This window comes from Meleagris gallopavo, chromosome 3 (genome assembly GCF_905368555.1).
Source record: "Meleagris gallopavo chromosome 3, MGAL_WU_HG_1.1, whole genome shotgun sequence".
Classification (NCBI taxonomy): Eukaryota; Metazoa; Chordata; class Aves; order Galliformes; family Phasianidae; genus Meleagris; species Meleagris gallopavo.
In genome coordinates, this window is record NC_139406.1 from 41,907,688 (window position 1) to 41,926,496 (window position 18,809).

Consider the following 18,809-nt stretch of genomic DNA (forward strand, 5'->3'; position numbering starts at 1 on the left):
GTAGGCAGAAAACACGCATCCACATTGGAGCTGACAGTGTGTGAAAGCCACTCTTCCCAAGAACTGCTGGCATTAACAAAAAAGAATTCAGAACTGGAATATTTTTTCTCGCTTAAAAGACTTGCTGCTTAAAGCAACATTGTTGTTCATAGGAAGCATGATGCCTGCTGAAGCACTCATGTCACATTCTGCCTCACATTATAATACAGAACCCAAATAAATTCTACCTTCTCTATCCTAAGCAGCATTGTTATGAGCATGTAAATGGTTGAAACTCCTTCAGGTATGTGATGCTTCCTTGTTGAACATTGCCTTATTTAACAACAGGACAGCTTGGACTTCTTTGATATTCAGAAACTCTGCAGTGTCTCTTTCTAGTCCTGTTAACTGATTCTCTCAATTTCTGCTGGATCTTCTGGTCTTTTATTTTCTGACATAAATTGACTAGCCTTCTGTGCAGTGCAATACAAAAATTAGAATTTCATTTGTCAAGGCCCTTATGGGACAATATATTACAGTTCAGTGGAATATAATTAAAATTTACCTCTAAAAATTACACAAACACATAATACACTATACTAAAGTTATTTATGATTCCACAACAGAATTGCTAGAAAGAAAATCACTATTGTGGCAAAAAAATATCTTCCTCTGGAGATATTCTAATCATCCGAATTTTATCCTGAAAGTAGCACAGGACAAAAATTAATTATACACTGAAAGATGCCATCCTAGATTTCACAAAAAAAAAAAAAAAAAAAAAAAAAAAAAAAATTCAATACTTTGGCAGCAATATGGGGATCAGGAAGAGACAGGAAAAAATGCTGGTAACATCAGTGAAGGTAAAAAGTGTTTCATCACTACATTTCCATAAAACAATATTTAGAGGGAAAGGAAATATTTCTCCTGCTTTAAAAATATTCACAGATAAAGCATTATTCAATATATACAATATGTCTTGTGATTTATAAATGTTCTTTACCACATTATTCCAAATACCTCTTGTCTATCTTGTAGTACAAAATTTATCATGAAAGGTATCTGTTTTGCTGATTTGGCTGTTTCATATATTTTCCCTATTCAGAAAGGTGCATAAGTCTGTGTCAAGGAATTCTTCACTTTGCTTAAAGTTAGTCATACAGTTATGTATTTATATACTCATACTGATCAACCAATCTGAATTTTTTACTGAGTACCTTTAGCATGTAGAAAGCCTGTTATATTCTGTTTGTCTTCCTGTTCTCAGGCTTTTATTGTACTGAGGTGTACTTTAAAATCCTGTATGAGGTGTACATTTTTTTAGCTGTATCAGAAACATTTTTGCCTTCAGTAAAAGAATGTCAATAATGAAAGTCTTCACATGGCACAAAACATGTAAATAAATACATACATTAACATATGTTTGGTTTGATTTACTTTTCTTTCAGATGCCTTCTACCAAAAGCAATGCTTATTAGATTTTCCACTGACAAGAGTAAAATATAGTATAAAACTGGAAATTTCAGTTTCATTTTATTATACTCATAGTTTAAGGCTTCTGCCATATAAGAAGTTGTGATTTTCTATTTATTCGATAAAAGAAATGCATTTGCTTTAAGATGTGTTCTTGTATTTTACATTTGCAGGCTCATAAACCAACTGAAATTCTTGAAGATGAAAACATGAATTGAACAAGGTTATTCCTCTGACAGTCTTACCAAATCCAAAGTACGTGGATAAATTATTATAGTAGGAAGCAGGAAATACTTTTTTAGCAGAAAATATTTTGTCTTTTTTGGAGGGGGAGGTTTCATATATTTTGTTTTACTACAATAAGAGGAATCTCCAGAATGGCTTTAGAGAGGAAAAAAGACTTAACAAAAGTTCAGATGAAGTTAACAAAAAATAAAAGAAAATATGCTTTCATTTTTTTTTTTTTTTAATTTTATGCTCCATTCTTTGGTCTGCTGCTGTCACACAAAGGTACATTTGAGGGAGGACACAGCAAAATAGCGCATGCACTGCTGTTCCAATTGGCTGTTCCGTTTCTGTTTGCTGTGATGTTCAAATACAATGCTACCAAACTAGCCCTAGTCTAATGATGGGAAAAAACATCCAGGATTTCCTTTACAAGTGGTTGAGGTATCAAACATTTCTAGAGATGCTTTCACTCTAGAAACAGGAATCATTTTTGTTGAATCAAAAACATACAAGTCCTTTCATCTGTAGGTTCCTCTTCCAAAGCAGATTGGAAGAAAAAACGTCATTAGGATGGTCAGATGGCAACAGTATTAACTTCAGATGTAGCATGTGAAACCAATTCCCTGATCAGCCTTTAGAACTATGATTATGTCAGAAAGACCCTAATCTTCATAGGAATGTAAGTGCTTAACTTCCACTTAAAAATTCAGTGGGAACTAAGCGTTGCACTGTCTTTAAGATGTAGGTCTTTCTTTTCTATATCTCGAACTGCATCTATGTCATAGGTTACAAACTGACAGTTCCAATTAAACTCAGGAACAAAAGCATAAAAGAAATATGGACTCTGGCTCCAACATAGGCAACCATAAGATGGGAAACAGTAACTTTCTGGTTCTGTGACTCAAAGTACCTGCACTGGTACTTGACATGGAGGTACAGTGAAATCAGTGCTAACAAAGGAGTATTGCAACATGATCAGTGCACATGGTGTGTGCTATTACCCATTTGTGGTGTGGGCCCAGAGTATTCACCAATTTTACAAGGACATTATAGTTATACTGGTAGGAGTGAAACACTTGAATGGCTGTGATTATAAGACTGAATCAAAAATATTAATTGCTTTAAAATTATTATATGATGAAGGTATGTGACAAGTTTTGCAAAATGATGAATCAAAGCTAAACTGGGAAAACACTGGTTGCAAAACGAGCTCCAGGATAAGCTTGTAACAGAAAAAAAACCCCACACTATATTCAGAGATAATACTGATGGTATTTTTTAGACTTATTTTCTTTGCAGACTGCTTTCTCTTTTACGAGTTCTACAAGGAGTATGCAAAAATGCAGTTTCCCTAAAATCCACATGGAAAAGTTAAAAAAATAAATTGAAAAATCACCTATAGGCTTCTCCAGGTTTTGATTTTACATAAATTGCTTCAGTTATAAAATTCAAAAGCATAAATTTGATTAGGACTACTTCCAGAAGTACTTTTTACTTCTTTTTCCTGGTGATTTCTTTTTATTTGTTTGTTTTTTGAAATGAATGTGCAGACACACTCATTTTAAACACAGATATCATGAATTATTTCTGCAATGCCAGACTGTGCAATTGACAGTGTTTGGGAAGCATGATGCAGAACCAAACATGGGCCTTGACATACTGCATGGTACAAGTATAATGTAATAATATTGCAGAGACTATGTGGATAATAAGGTTTCTGGAGGAAATTGTGCCTGGTTATTTGGCTTTTTTTGTATTCACACAGAGCATGAGTTTCATGTTATTGCAGTAGTCTGCAAAGTAGTATTCTGAAGTAGACATAGGGTTAGAAAGCTCATGCTAATAGAAAATAACAGGCTCATGGCTTTGTTTGAAAAGGAGCTTGCAAGTGTATTATTTTATATATATTATAAATATATATAGCCTCCGGGCTAATAATAAGTTTATCCGAATTTAAGCTGGGTTTTACAATTAGCTGCATAGCAAAAAGTTAAGAACTACTGATCAGCACAACTGCCACAGTCCGTGGAAGACCCTTAACACTCAGCCCTGACCCCACTGTCAAGATGATGAGTACCAGGATGTCAGTGAACTCCTGCCCTACAGCTGTGAATTTGGGCTTTGATGCCTCGACTGGGCTTCCTAAGAATCCTGCCTCCAGTTTCTTGAAAGATCACTGAATCTACATCATAAATTTAACTAATAGGTATTCCCCAACAAAAGCTGTCTTCCTGGATACCACTGAGTTTTATATCTTTGTGCTCTCCTCAGCAAATGTTTAGCACAATAACTTAAGCACGTTTATGTGTGTTTGTAAAATGAATGTCCAGGAAGCACAAGGAAAAGTCTCTGTAAAAACCTGCAAGACAGGTATACTGGTAGTACCTGCTGACTTCTCCCAGAGTCTTGCTGATCCTTTCAGTCTTTATCAAAGAATCAGCCAATTGCTTTAAAAAGTGTTTGATTAGCAAGAGTCATTAGTGTGGAAACAATTAAACACTGCTCTATCTGTTAAAATAATGAGATTTGGTGAGAAAAACTAGATAATTTTGCCCCATCAGAGGGTTATAACAATTACCTCATGAAAAGACAAGGTTGTTTCAGCAAAGGGGTGTCTGAAGTTCACAGAAGACACTTGAAAGAGAGGTTTATGCAAAAAGTTTTGATCTGCACTAACAATGTTTTCCAAGGTGGAAAATGATCACAGAAATGAGCACCCTTATTTTCTGAGTGACATTTACGCCTCAGAAAGTATTGAAGCACTTAAGACATGTTAAACTTCAGAATTCCTGGGATTAAGTTAAATGCTTATAAATCCTGTATACAACTGTGTAAAACTCCTGACGTACCTATACTATTAATATTTCCTGTATGCTGCTAACTTTCCAGGCTGGGACTTTTGAGGGAGCCTAAATGGATAATGGGTTTATACCCTTTTGAAAATAAAGGGTATACTCTCAGGTAGCCATACAAAGATTATTTAGTTATGCTGCTAGTAAATAAATAATATTTTGAAAATATCCAGTTCTGATCAGTTCTGTTGCAATATGATGAACTAAAGATGAAATAAAATTTACTAGAATGTATAGAAGAATATCAAAGATTAGACAGATTTAAGCAACTTGGATTTCAACCTCTTTCCAGCAGGATACAAAGAGACATTAAACCCCAGTTGAACTAGATGAGAGAGAAAAATAGTCTCTCTAAAACTGCTGTGATAAGAGAGAGAAACATAGATTGGTTTTTGAATCCTCTTTCACTGTTCACTCATAATATAAGAAATCCTTGCTGATATACACATTTAACCTTGTTTTCATGTTTCATTGTGTTATATGTCCAGACAAGAAAATGGCAGCAATATTCCTTCTTCAAAAAATCTATGCCTTAGACTTGTTCCTGTCTATCAGGACCTTCTCTCTACTGGATTAAAAGGAAATAGTACTGACAGTTCACATCTACCCATTTTTACACAGAGATGTCTTGTCCACTTTCCTCACTCTTCTGAAAGAGAGGCAGTCCATATTTAACAACAATTTTGCTCTGTAGAATGAAAGTAATGAGCTACTTCTCTACCCATTCATACTTTATGAGATTTCAGACAGATTATCTCAGGTTAAGAATATATCACATCTTTCTACATAAGTGAGAAAAAAAAATAATGGTTTTGACTCAAAAATACCTGCAATAAAGTATTCACTGAACTACATTTCCTAAAATGATCACAGAGTTTAGGGTCAAGAGAACGCTTTTCAATCCCATGTATAATTTCAGCTTCTTGCTGTTCTTTTAACTCAGAGTTTTCAAAGAAAGGCAGAAAACATCAACAGCTGGCAGGTTTCCTGTCTCATCCTGCCAGAAGTGGCAAGTAACTAGATTATCCAGTAAATAAATGGTGTATAGTGCTAAGCGATACTTGAAATGACATGAATCCACTTTCTGTGACTTGCACATCACAAACTTGAGCAGGCTGTAAATTACCTTTTTTTTTTTTTTTTTCCTGAGAAAACAAACTCATTTTAAAAATAGAAATCCCCTTGAAGTAGCATCTTGAATTATTTTAATGCATTTGTTTAGCAAAATAATCCCTGTGGTAAAGTACAACTTCTAATCTCTGAATTTTTTTAGTGTGACATAGCTTCATAGCTTCAAAAATAAATATCCCACACACACACTGGTAGCAGATTTCTGTCACAGACATGGCCACCTATACAGCTTCCTTTCTAAGTAGAGAATAGTAAGAAAACCCTGGGCAAACAGAAGATCTCTAGGGACATTTCTCAGAAGCCACAAGGCAGCTCACAGGGTAGCACTTTGCAGGACATGCAGAGTAGGTAATCTGTTCATACCTGGGCTATGTGACTGATTCACTCAGCTTTATAGTGCTTGTAGAAAATATCACCTACTGGAATAGCTTTTTGAAACACTGCAGAACTCAGAGATTTAGATGCAAATTTGTCAGTTTAGAGATAAGATTAATTCAGAAGCATTTTCTCATACATAGCATCTGCAACGTGGCTAATGAGGGGTTGTGTAGGAATGCTCCACTCAGCTCACAACCCTGGTGAGTAGCAAAGTGTTCTCTTGTATAGAACATTATAGCCTAGCTCCAACACTGAAACTGCCAAAGCCTGGTTATCCATACAACACAACATTCTTTTTAAGGTTTTATGAGTCTGAGCAAGCAAAAAAGCTTCATCTGGGAGTCAAAAGTGTGCCAAAAGTACAGTACCAGTACTGTGACCTCTGCAGAGGCATGTGTAATCAATAGCAACAGAATGAATGGCAAGAGTGTCTCATCACCACTTTCAGTGACATAGGCATTAAAGTAGCTGTCAAGAGCTGTAACTACTGTTTGTAAGCATTTGAGTGTTGATTTAAAGCACTAGTACTCGCAGCAAATATCCGCAGTTGTCTTCAAGATAATCTTGATCAAACATTGCTTTTTTTCCCTCTCTCTCTGTCCTCTGCTCAGTGAACACATACCAAGTTGTAGATTCTTTAAAAATTATATGGTGCTTACATATAATTTTGGACAGGTTCCCCTGTAACAGCTACTATACATCTTTCTGAAAGAGAAAACTGCCTGATATTTCCTACTTTGTTCAATTGCTTTCCTTCTTAATGTCAGCTTCTGAGTGCTTCTGTTTCCAGATTTTGCAGGGGCTGCTGCAGATCTGAAAAAAACGCATGCACAAATTAATCTTTATCCCTATACTGGCAAGTTGATTCAACTGGCTTGTATGATATGGACACTTTAGTTCATGCTGTACATCACAACTACACATGTGGAAGAAAGTAATATTCTTAGAAGATGAATGTACTACAGTGCAAAATAGATGCATACATAGACAGTTCAAAACTACTCATAGAATCCTAGAACCATTAAGGTTGGAAAAGACCTCTAAGATCACCTAGTCCAACTGTAAATTCCAATGAAGTGAGCTAGTTTCATTAAAATACTAAACATATATATAGAGAACATAAGGAATTACATTATTTTCTGTGTTCACCAACTTTTTTTATTCTCTGAAAAGTGGCTGTGTAGCCTGTGTCCTTTTCTCACAGACTTGTGTGCTCCTTTCCAGAAAAACCTGTGTTAAATCCTGCTGATGCTCTACCGTCACTGAAATATGCTTCATTTAGTGCATTTGGCTGTGTGAAAACAGCAAGGGGCAGGAGATATTGAGGAAAGCATATCCATTGTGACCTATTGGAGAAAAGAATAAACAAACTTCAAATGCTCAGAGCACAAATTCAGTCATTGTTTTACGACACCTTTACAGGATTTTCAATATATTCCCACCTTTGTGCAAAGCTAATTTTCTAATCTGTTTCCTGCTTGCTTCTTCATTCAATTTCTGCTGTTTGACCTCATCTGCTGTCCTCTGGTAGTCACTGGTTGTACAGTGTCTGCTAATCTCCTGTGAGCTGCTCTGTCGGACAGCACTGTCTTCAGATTTCTTTGCAACAGGAGAATGATTTCAGGCCTTCAGATAAATTCTTTCTTACTTTTGATGCTACTCTTTCTGGCACCTAGGGAAAGGAAATTTCATTGCCATTGTAATGCACTTGTAAAACTCCAGAGGAAGAGTGTATGAATAACACATACCTTTGCAGACTCTGGAAATGATGCTTTGTAGTGTGGAATTACTTACTGATGCAACTTGTGTTCGTTCCTAATTCTACTTAATGCTAAGATCTTTCTAAATTAAGTTTGATTGTAACAATTAAACATATTCCTGCCACATGTTGAACACACAAGATAGCTTTCCTGTGTACCCCAGAATGAAAAACAATTGGCCCAGCTATATTCCAGATACTCCCTCTACTGCAAGGATTGGCCAAAAGGGTTTACACCAAGCAATAAAACACTGCTTAAACAAAATCTGGCTCCCAATTACTGTTCACTTACCAACTTTATAGCTGTATGAGGAGAGATGATGAGCTTTGCTTTGTTATAAAACGTTGGTTTTTTAAACATCGAAGTCAATCTGGACATCTGTCAGAAAGCACAGAAAGAAAACAACCTTTTTTATTTCACTTTTTGTGGAATTACTCAGAAATCTGGGAATAGAGTTTCAGGAAATAATAGAGTACTGGGGCAAATCTTGTCATTCAGCTATACCTGTGGAGAAGGTAGAAGCATTTTATCTATTTTTGTTGCTTGCTTCACTGTCTCATTAGCTACAGGTTACCAGATGACACTCTTGCTGATATCTGCTGATATTTTTAGATGTAGACTGAAGTTCATTTACTATACAACTAGTTCAGATAGTAATTTATTAAGGCAGGAGGCAGTTTAATTCACTAGACTTTATCACTTTCCTGCAGGGTGATATTCCTGAGATACAACTAAATACATAAAATTAGCAATCTTAGCAAATACAGGATTGAAGTGAGCAGCAGCTGGGATGGATAATGAATGGTCTTTATCATTGAAGGAATAATAAATACATAATCATATGGTTCTGTCAGGTCTCAAATACAGACGTTATTGTCCTTTTCTCACAGACTTGTGTGCTCCTTTCCAGAAAAACCAAGGTGCATATATTGATGCACACCATTACACTCAGTCTTGTTTTGGGCAAAAGAGAGATTACGGCTTTTATGTCGAGCCAAGAATTTATTGTTGTTCTAATTAAAGTCACGACAGCCTATTCCAACACAACAAACATTTATTATTCCATTTGCAATTTAAGTGAAACTCATAGTCCAAATTGCCTATTTATTAAGAAAATATCTCATTAATAACCACTACAAGTGTTACATGCACACTTCCTTTTCTCTGAAGTTATATTCCCCTTTCAGTGGATACCATGCTTCAACAAGAGTCTGAGAGTGAGGTACAATGACTCCTTAGCATGGTGACCTCTGAGAGGAGGATTAGGAAAATGATGCTGTGGGTGCTCCTCTCCTCAATTTTTGCATTTCTTTTTACATTATTGAACAGAATCTTCTTTCTCATGCTTTTTTCGTTTGTTCTGAATTTCACCTTACACCTGCTTTTTTCATTCACTTGTTAATACTAAAACTGACTTAACTGGCTTGCATCCTTTAAATGAGCGGTGACTGACTGGAGATTTCATTTTTTATACAGTCTGAAGCCTGTGGTATCATCCTATGCTATTCTTTCTTACATTGTGTTTTTATTCTAGAGTCGTGGAAAGTTCAGTCTACGTAGAATCACTACTTAATATTTCTCTCTCTTAATGTGGAATGCATAAAAAGTAAAGAAAATTTAGACAGTGGGTACCCAAGTAGTAGACTGCTGCACTGATACCTAAAACAAGATAACAATCAGCTCAGGTCAAAGCAAGCCAGACAAGTCCTGAAGCACTGCACTATTAGGTCTGTAAAAGCCTGTGGCCTGTTACACGTATTGTCAAAAACATATTTGCTGGCCTGCAGCGTGAAGCTAGTGATGAGTTGTCAGATGCTCTAGCTTTTAGACCTTCAGGCCAGAGCACTCCAGAGTGTTCCTGGATCTGAGATTACAGATGTATCCTTCTGATTCAGGTCTCTATAAAACCTGAGATTGTGGCTGAGAGCAAGGCTATCAAAACACTCTGTTGGCCCTTGTTGCATCTCAGTCAGTACCTCTATGTTGACTAGCCATGATGTTTCAAACTAATCACCATTTAGTGAAACAAATAAGACTTTTCCTATTTTCTATTCTTATGTTCACTTATCTGTGTAAAGATTGAAGTTGGGAAGGAATGTCAGGAACAGCAGTTCATGCAGTGGCGGTGTTTGTGGTGGGGTTTAACACTGAAGGTAAGTAACAGCATACTGAAAACAGCAGGGGAGGCAGGGGAGGAGTTCTCCACGAACTAGAAATTTCTCAAGGTGAAGATTTTATATTAAAACTCTGAAAGTTACGTTTGCCAGACATGACTTTCTTGACTACTTTCGGCCTCTTGACAATGCAGTGTTATCCTGGGATTCATTCCTGTCTTAACAGCCTTGGTAGAAGTCATTTATCTGTATTTGTTATGTATCTCTATGACCTACATTTTTCAGGTGCAGAATTCCAAGAGATCATGTAGACAATCTGAAGGGAGAAAGAGTTTTTTAATCTATTAATTTGTAGCTATAGATAATGAATGAATGATCTTTTTTTAATAGTCTTGGATCAAAGCTTTTAACGAGGCTCAAACATTGCCAGTCATTTCCTGGGACTGAATTCTGTCTATGCCCTCATAGTACGGACAAGCCTGCAGGGCAGGTGCCATAAAACAATAATTCCTTCCTTTTGTAGGAATAGATGTACTAGTCTGTAGCCCCCCACATTACTGTAAAGGGAAGAATGTATTCTCCTGGCATTTCTTTGTTGATGCACTTTGATCCTATTGCCTACTCACATATAGCTAAGAGAAGTGTTATCATGGCCATCTGACACGCTGGCCTAATCAATAACCAAGATGTGCAAAAGCAGAGAGTTCTCTGGTGGGTCTCTGCAGCCTCCTGCATGAGGAAGCATCTAATTATAAGTGACAGTGCCCACATTGCCCTCTTCACAGCATTGGCCTGGGGCATGCAAGAAAAAATGATTCCATTTTCTAGCGCAGCTATGTCTCACCTTTATGGGCGTACACCAAAGAGGAACAGAAAATAAATAGCACTTAATTTTGCATTTTTATAATAAGTTTGAAACTAAACACTGGGAAACCTTGTCAGCTCCTGCTAAGCTGATTCCAATTAAAGCTTCTGGCAGAGTTCCAGCTGTTTTACTACCTCAAATAGCACTGAACATAACAAGGTTTATGAAGCATTCAAAAGTCAAATACCCTATTAACATAAACATGTAGTGAAATCAACTCTTCTACAATTTTCAGCTTTCTTTTTTTCTTTCATTTATGTTGGGCTAATCTAAGATGATGTCTGTTTTCTTTGTTGCATCTCCCTTTTTTTTCTGCTTGCTGGAATGCAAAACAAGATTTAGTATTTGAACAGTACATGGTTTGCCCTGAGAACTTACTCCCTTCGGCAATTTTATTACAATGCCTTCTATTCCACTCAATTTCGATAGTAGCATTCTGAAGGTTGGTTTCCTACAATGCTTTTATCTCCAAAATAGCAAGTGGTTTATGTTTGCATATTTCTGTTCCGGATTACTTGGGAAGCCTTCTGCAAACCTGGGTACTAATGCCAACATTTTAAGAAGAACTCGGTGCTTGATTCAATGCATTCATAATTAACAAGCAATAAATAAAAATGTAATACTCAAAGGCATTTCCCGATACAGCTTTTTCATTGTTTAATGTTAAGTCATTCCTATTTGAACTGAATGAAAATACAGCATACACTTCCCTGCATCTTCAATAGAGTGAATGTCTGCTATGTTCAAAAATATTCTCTGATTTTTGCCAGAATGCTGATTAAAGCAGTGGATGGAAGATAATGAACATGCTGGAAACGAACTGTGATGAAACCCTCATAGATATATATATATATTAAATAATTATGGCTTATAAAAGTAGAAGCTTTAACTAACAATGATGTATACAACACTCCAAGTGAAAATCTCTGTAATGATGTTGAAATCAAGGAATTTTTGAATGAGCAGAGACAGCAATATGAGATTAAGTTTGATTCTTCATAAATCTAGTATTCGTCACTATCTTAAACTTTGTGAATACGACTACTTCAGATCAAACTTTCTGATGCTAAGTCTCAACTTTGTATTCATTTTGTAGTGCAGTAACTGATAAGACAGGTTTACATTATCAAAATATATATTAAATTCCGTCAGTAAATCATTTCACAGTTACTCTAGATGTGTAGACTTTCCAGTGCTGCTTAACAAGTTTGTTTTTCCAGGGGTCAGGAATATTTTCTTTTTTCATACATAGCCTCACCCAAAACCCGTGCAAGTTTGCTGATAGACTGATTTCTATGAGATTTGAATCAGATGGATGACATGTAAATGATTTTTGTTTCAGTTGAAATAGGCACTGCCAAACAAGTTTGGAAAGGATATTTTTGGGAATTATATGTCATCCTTGAATTTTGAAAATACAATATTATTTTAATATTCTATTTTTCTTTTTGTTCAAAACAACAAAAGAATCCTTTTAAAATAGTCTTTGATTTTTAAGAACTTCAAAACTCTGAAGATAAAGGAAGGGTAGATTTTCAAAAAATTGACAGAAATACCCCATATTTAATGTCTGTTAATATTTTTTTAGTATACTGAAACACAAACATAAGTACTTTACTTTAGTATTGCATGGCCTTAGGAAAAAAAAAAAAAGTTATTTAAAGTATTTTTAATCAAAACAATAAAATTTGTGTTTTAGCTTGGTAACGGGAGCTTTCTGAGTCTTATTCAGAATTCATTATGATCCTCTTTTATATGGATAAAAGACTTTTAAAAATTCCTAATATTTCCATTTTTATATGACTTAATCGCTTTTTGAAGCTTAAAATTAGTATAAAATGCTGAGGTGAGGCTTTTTGTACTATTCTGAGAGGAAATCTTTAATTCAAAGTAAACATTATAATAGAGTATTGCACCATTCAAACAACAGTGAGACGCTGTCTTTTCTTTAACTATTGGAGTCATTTGTGCTGAAACGATAGCTCACTGTGCTAGAGTTTCCACACTCCCTTCTCTTTCTTCCTTTTTCATTGATGGCAGACTTTAAGGTGAATTGCTCAATTTAGTTTGCATTCAGGTTCTCACAAAGAAAAGCTAGTCAGATCCTATTGGGAAGCTCTGCAGTACACCTCCCACGTATTCTTTTAATACTACCATACAGTGTCTCACACAAAGAGCTTAATCACTAAAACATATCCTGCTATTTAAGAGCCTTGACTGTAGAAAGCACAAATAAGTTAGAAGAGGTAATGTTTTACCTAGAGTACTGAGGAAATGCCAAAACAAATTTAAGTACATCATTTTTTTAAAATTTGGCACAAAATGTCTATTCTTCAAAAAGTTCCGCTCTAAGAATCTATTAATCCTTTCCAAGAGGGCAACTTTCTCTTTTATTTACATAGATTTTGACCAGATTGTAAATTCTTTCTTAATTGAGTCTAAATTCACTAGTGCACCATTTTAGATTTGTTCCATGCCTCCTGCACACTGAATTTATCATGGATTTTTATTCACATCTGTGTAGTTATTCAGCCTACTAACCTAACGTTTGCCACATATACAAAATCAGGATGGATTAAAAAAATAAAATCAGAAGAGAGCAGCAGGACAGTTGATACTTTTGAATTCTGTATATGAAGGTTGATTAACCATGACTAGCTTCAAGTTAAATCTCTGCTGTTTATAGAGGAACACAGGGGGAACAATTTTCTAAGCATTTTTTATTCTTTTTCGAATGATCAAGATGCTTCATTGTTTGAAAACACACTTTCTTAAAAGATTCCTCTCAGTAGCATTTTTTTTTCTTTCTGAGATTACTGATAATATAAGGTATGTCATTTTAAGATTAATAGATGTGGGATGCAACATTCAGAGCATGAAGAATCATTAACTAGCAACGATGTTTGAGGGATGGATGTTCCTGTATTTCAAATGCTTCATTGCTTCATTGAGTAGTGAACACATCAGCTCACTCTGAGGCAGATGTTATGCCCACAAATGTTGCAAAAGCAAACAATTATCTCCAAAGCATGCAGAGAAAAATCAGACAAACTACATGATATCCTGCAGGGGGAAAAAAAAAAAAAAAAAAAAAAAAAGTCTGATTTCAAGCTGACAAAAGTTTTACATGCAAAACCTCAAATCAATAGGGTCCTTAACAACATTCAAAGTCAGACTCAGGATTTTGGCCAAGGAGAGATCTTGTGATCTGAATGATCTGGAGAGAATAGAAATCATTCAGCTGAATCTATAAGCTAATTTTTAATTATCGAGGACAGTGAGAACATCATTTCATGTGACTCCACTGCTCAATAATTGTCTACTGATCACCATTGGAAATGTCCTGAACTAGTTGAAACACGTATACTGAAAGATGTAATACGCAAGTGGGTTACTGGTTTAGACTGGCATGGAAGTTCATATGCCAGAGATACTACAATGTTCACTTCACAGGTATCTCCAAACCAGAAGTTCTCAAATATTTAATGCAATATATCCTCCAAGAAATTAAGAAGAAATAGGATAGATGAGGATGTTGGAAATATCCAAATAATTTTGTCAGGACGGTATCTCTGATAAAAGCAGATTTTATTCGCGCTTGCAATGGCGGGCGTCCCGCAAACAGGAGCGCACCTATGGACACAACATGACAGCCTTTATACCCTATTTTCTCCCCCTTGCCTCCCCCCTCTCCCCTGTTTCCCCACTGGCTGGGTACTCCAGGTTCACAATCTTATCAGAGGATTTACATTTGTTATTTACTTGTTAATTTGTTTTGTTATCTGGTGTCAGTCAGTCGCCATCCTGTTGTTTCCAAGATGTCTCAGTGCTCTTCTTGTCGTATTGATATGGTGATTTGCTTCCAAGTCTTCGTTAAACAAGGATCACCGTGGTGGGGGATGATGTCAGGCCTTCCCATGTCTCTTCAGGTGCTTCCTCGGGCATGCCATGACTTGTTCTCTGGTTTGATCTGGTGCTGGATATTCTTACAGTGTGTATGACAAAATATACATATATACATATATACACCTATATACACCTATATACAGAGCGTGCGTCCCTGAGAAGGGTTATCTAGACAATAAGTGATGTAAACTATCAGAGATCTTCCCCAAGTTAAGCAGAAAGACTCCCAGAAAGAACTATGACAGTGGAGATCATGAAATAAAAATATATATATTATCCAATTCTAATGCAGAAAACATTTGATTCCCACAAGGATAACACAAAGATACGCTTTAGGAGTGTGGGAAAAGCAGGAGTTTGACTTCCTGCTGTCTGCCCAACACCTAAAACTGTACAGTCCTGTTCTGCTTGAACAGGATGTTGGGTATAGTAATATAATTTCTGAAACTCTTACTACCACCATCAATAAAACAAAAGATGTTAGGAAGTGGAAAGCAGATGTGTTTACTGTAGCTATTCTTAAATGTATAGCTATTTTCAACCAGGATAGTATGCATATGTTCTTCAAATTTTGTTAATATAATTCTCAAAGATATCTTATGTAGTTTGAAAGGTACAAAAAAATGTACCTATCTTCTAATGTTAATTGGTGTAATCAAGATAAGAGATACAGTGCCAAAGCTATTGCAGTACAATGGTGGGGAATTAAATTTCATAGTAATACAGTGTCATAGATATCTGAACCATCTAAATGTGTTGAATCAAAGAGCACAGGAATTTTTTCACCTGACACAACACTATAGTGACTTCAGGGCATAAAGTAATATCTTTTAATAACATAGATTATACTGAGCATCAGTAATGGAAATTAAGCAAATAGAAATACTTGGAGACTGAAAAACTTCAATAACATCATCCTCTCAGTTCAGCCAGGAGAAGACAAGGGATGCTTTTGCTTTTCTCCTGAAGCAGATGGAAGTTTCCTCAAATTTTAGGTGACTTTCCTGGCCTGCCTCCAGAGCCTATTCCTGATGCTCTACAATGGCCATCTACTTTGTTGTTACTACAGATTTGACAGTTAATTGCTGGGGAAAGTGATGGGAACAGGAAATAAAAGGATAACTTATGGATCAGAATAGATAGCTCTGAAAGAATTCAGAGATGTGGAAGCCTTGTTATATTACTCGGGGAAAATCCAACTCTGAAATTAAAAACTAAGCAAAGAGGAAGATGTTTTGACCTCAGAGCTCTGCTTTCTTCTCCAGACACCTGATCTGCCTTTTTTAATATTGAGTATTTTCTTTTTAATATTGAGTATATGTCAAGTATGTTAAAACAAGGAATTTCACAGCTTTGTAAAGCATTCAGTGCTGTTGCGGGCATAACTGAGCAATAGCTTAGAAATATGTACTCTCGGTACCTGCAGTCCTATGGGACTACATTGAATCCCTTTAATGCACATTCAGATTTTGCTTCTCTCCTGCACTGCTTCTGACTATCATTGACATTTAATGTTCCGGACCTAAGCTCTCTGGGAGTCTTACAGTGGCAGAGACAAACTTAGGATGTATGTCACAGATTAGCATAAATGGGCTGAATATTTCTTTTAAACCACATTTTTTTCACTTTGGGGATAGTTGTGGGAGATGAAACTTCCTGCTGGTGTCTCGTGATGAAAACAGCATTCAGACTTACAGCCACAGGTCTCTCACAGCCAGTAATCTTCTTGCGTTAAGTAATGCTGGAATGTATCTCCTTGCAGGATACCTCCAGTTTACTCAGAAGTGGCAACAGTCTATGTTTGCTTACTGCTGTCGAAAGCAAATGCAAAAGAAAGTCCTCGTCCTCCCAGTCTGTTTCTTTCATTGCTGCTATGCGCTGTCAGAACAGAAGCTAAGCTAAACCTCAGAAATAATTCTTTACCATGGCAAATTAATTTTGAACATGTTAACTTCAGTCAGGGCTCCTCAGAACACTGCAATACTGGCTGTCAAATATTTCTGCAGATATAAGCAGTTATAGCCTGTTTTCTTCTGGAAATCCTGGGCCAGTGAACTTCATTACTCACCTCTGCCTGAAGGGCAGATCTCTTTCTAAAATTATCTCCACTTCTTTGGGAGTTAAATCTCTGATTCTTAGCTTATTGTAACTTTAGTGCTAAGTCTGCGTTAAATTAATAGGAATCAATAATTTATTTATTTATTTATGAAACTCTAGGTGAGTGACATAATAGAAAAATTCATCAACACACAGATAACAGAAAATAATCACATTTAATCTGAAATAAAATGCACTTCTCACTTCCTCTCAATCAGCTGGGAAAGTAGTCAGATCCTTGGAATGCCGTGTATTATCAAAATGCCTTTCCTGAAAGAAGGCATGCCAGTTTCCATACTTGTGCTGGAGAAGAGGCTCTTAGAGAGTCTGTAATATTACACAGCTTCTATTTTGCAAATATTATTGATTCAGACCTTATTCAGGAAGCAGTTTTTATTTTCCTACTGTTAGATTAGTGACTGCCTTCTCAATTTTATAAATGTTAACATTCTTTTGGCAGAGGAAATATTATCTCCTTGGCAAGTCATTAGTCTACTGACAGCTGAAACACATTCTCTGGTCTGGTGAGGAGTAACAATTTCAATATAAACCTTTGACACATTGAGTCATATTTTTCACGCTCATGCATTGTGGAAATGTATTCATAAATGCATGATCATTAGTTGTGGGACTTCACAATTATTTATCAAAACTTGAGTAAAAGATTGATCATATGTGTATAGACTTAATTAATTAATAAATAGGCATTCGGAGACAAAACATCATACTCAGGTCACAAGTTACGATCAAAGACAGAAATCAAAATGGACCTTGATCCAAAATCTGTAAAAGCATCATAAAAGTTATTAGCTTTGTAGGTGACCTGCTCATGCTCTGTGTTTTGCTTTTCATGTGTGGTTGATTTTGTGTGTGTATGTGTGTGTGTGTGAGGTTTTTTTCCTGCTTGGAAGCACTTGTAAAAGTTTCGATTTCATTTAAATGCAACAAATTTGCAATCCTCAAAATCTGCTGTCAAGTTATTATTTGACATTAGACTAATGCTGGGTGGTGAACACTTGCAATGCAAAAAGTTATTTCTATTCAGCACAAGTTATGTTGTGACTGGAAGACAGATTGTTCAGGTCGATAGAAGTTCAAGCTTGCATTCATCTTGTAGAATCACTCTTCCATGTAGGTTAAAGCACTGTTGTGCTCAGTATTAGTTTTTAGTAAGGTCTGACACCATAAATACATACCTTGAAACAGAGATCTAGTAACACACAACTATTCTGTGAGTTTCCTTTCGTGAGTGGCTTAGTTGCATTTTGCAATGTTTCAGTGTCAAAGAATTGTGCATAACCTCAGTGGCATTGTCTCCGTTGTATTTACCTTTAGAAAGCAGCAGTCAGAAGGAAAAATGTGACAAACATAGGTTGCATATCACCTGGGGTCATCAGTATCTACCCATGAAAAATACCACTCACAATAGTTTTGGATGGCTTCTAAAAGTACGTAACTTGCTCAAAAAGTAATGTCTCCTCTTCATTACCTTGGAAACCACAATAGATACAAAGAGGACAATAACACTATTGGATAGAGCAAATTTTTGATTATAAAACATTGTTTTTCAACATAGTCACTGCCATTAGCTATGCATTTCCACCAGCAATGAATAAAAACCCGCATGCCATGCTCATAAAAATCTGCAGTAGCAGAGGTGACCCACTGTTGCCACTGCTGAAATGTATCACCCACCACCTCATCATGCTCAGATCCCTTGTTTAATCTCCATAAACATTCAGAAAGCATAAATGAATGTCTATGGGTGCTATTTTTTCCACATGGAAGAACTCAGTTCCACAGCTTTGCTTCATCCACACTTCTATGTCAGACATCACACTGTGCTTCAGTATTTCTAGAAGCATCAAAGGAACACTGATCGATCTTATGTTTCATCTCAGTGAGGAACTCAGAGGAAATGAAAACTCTGAGTGTCAGCCACCTTGGCATAATCTATAAGTACCTTCTACCCTTTCTCTGTGCATATCTTCAAGAGCAACACATATTTGCTCTCAACTGACATTTG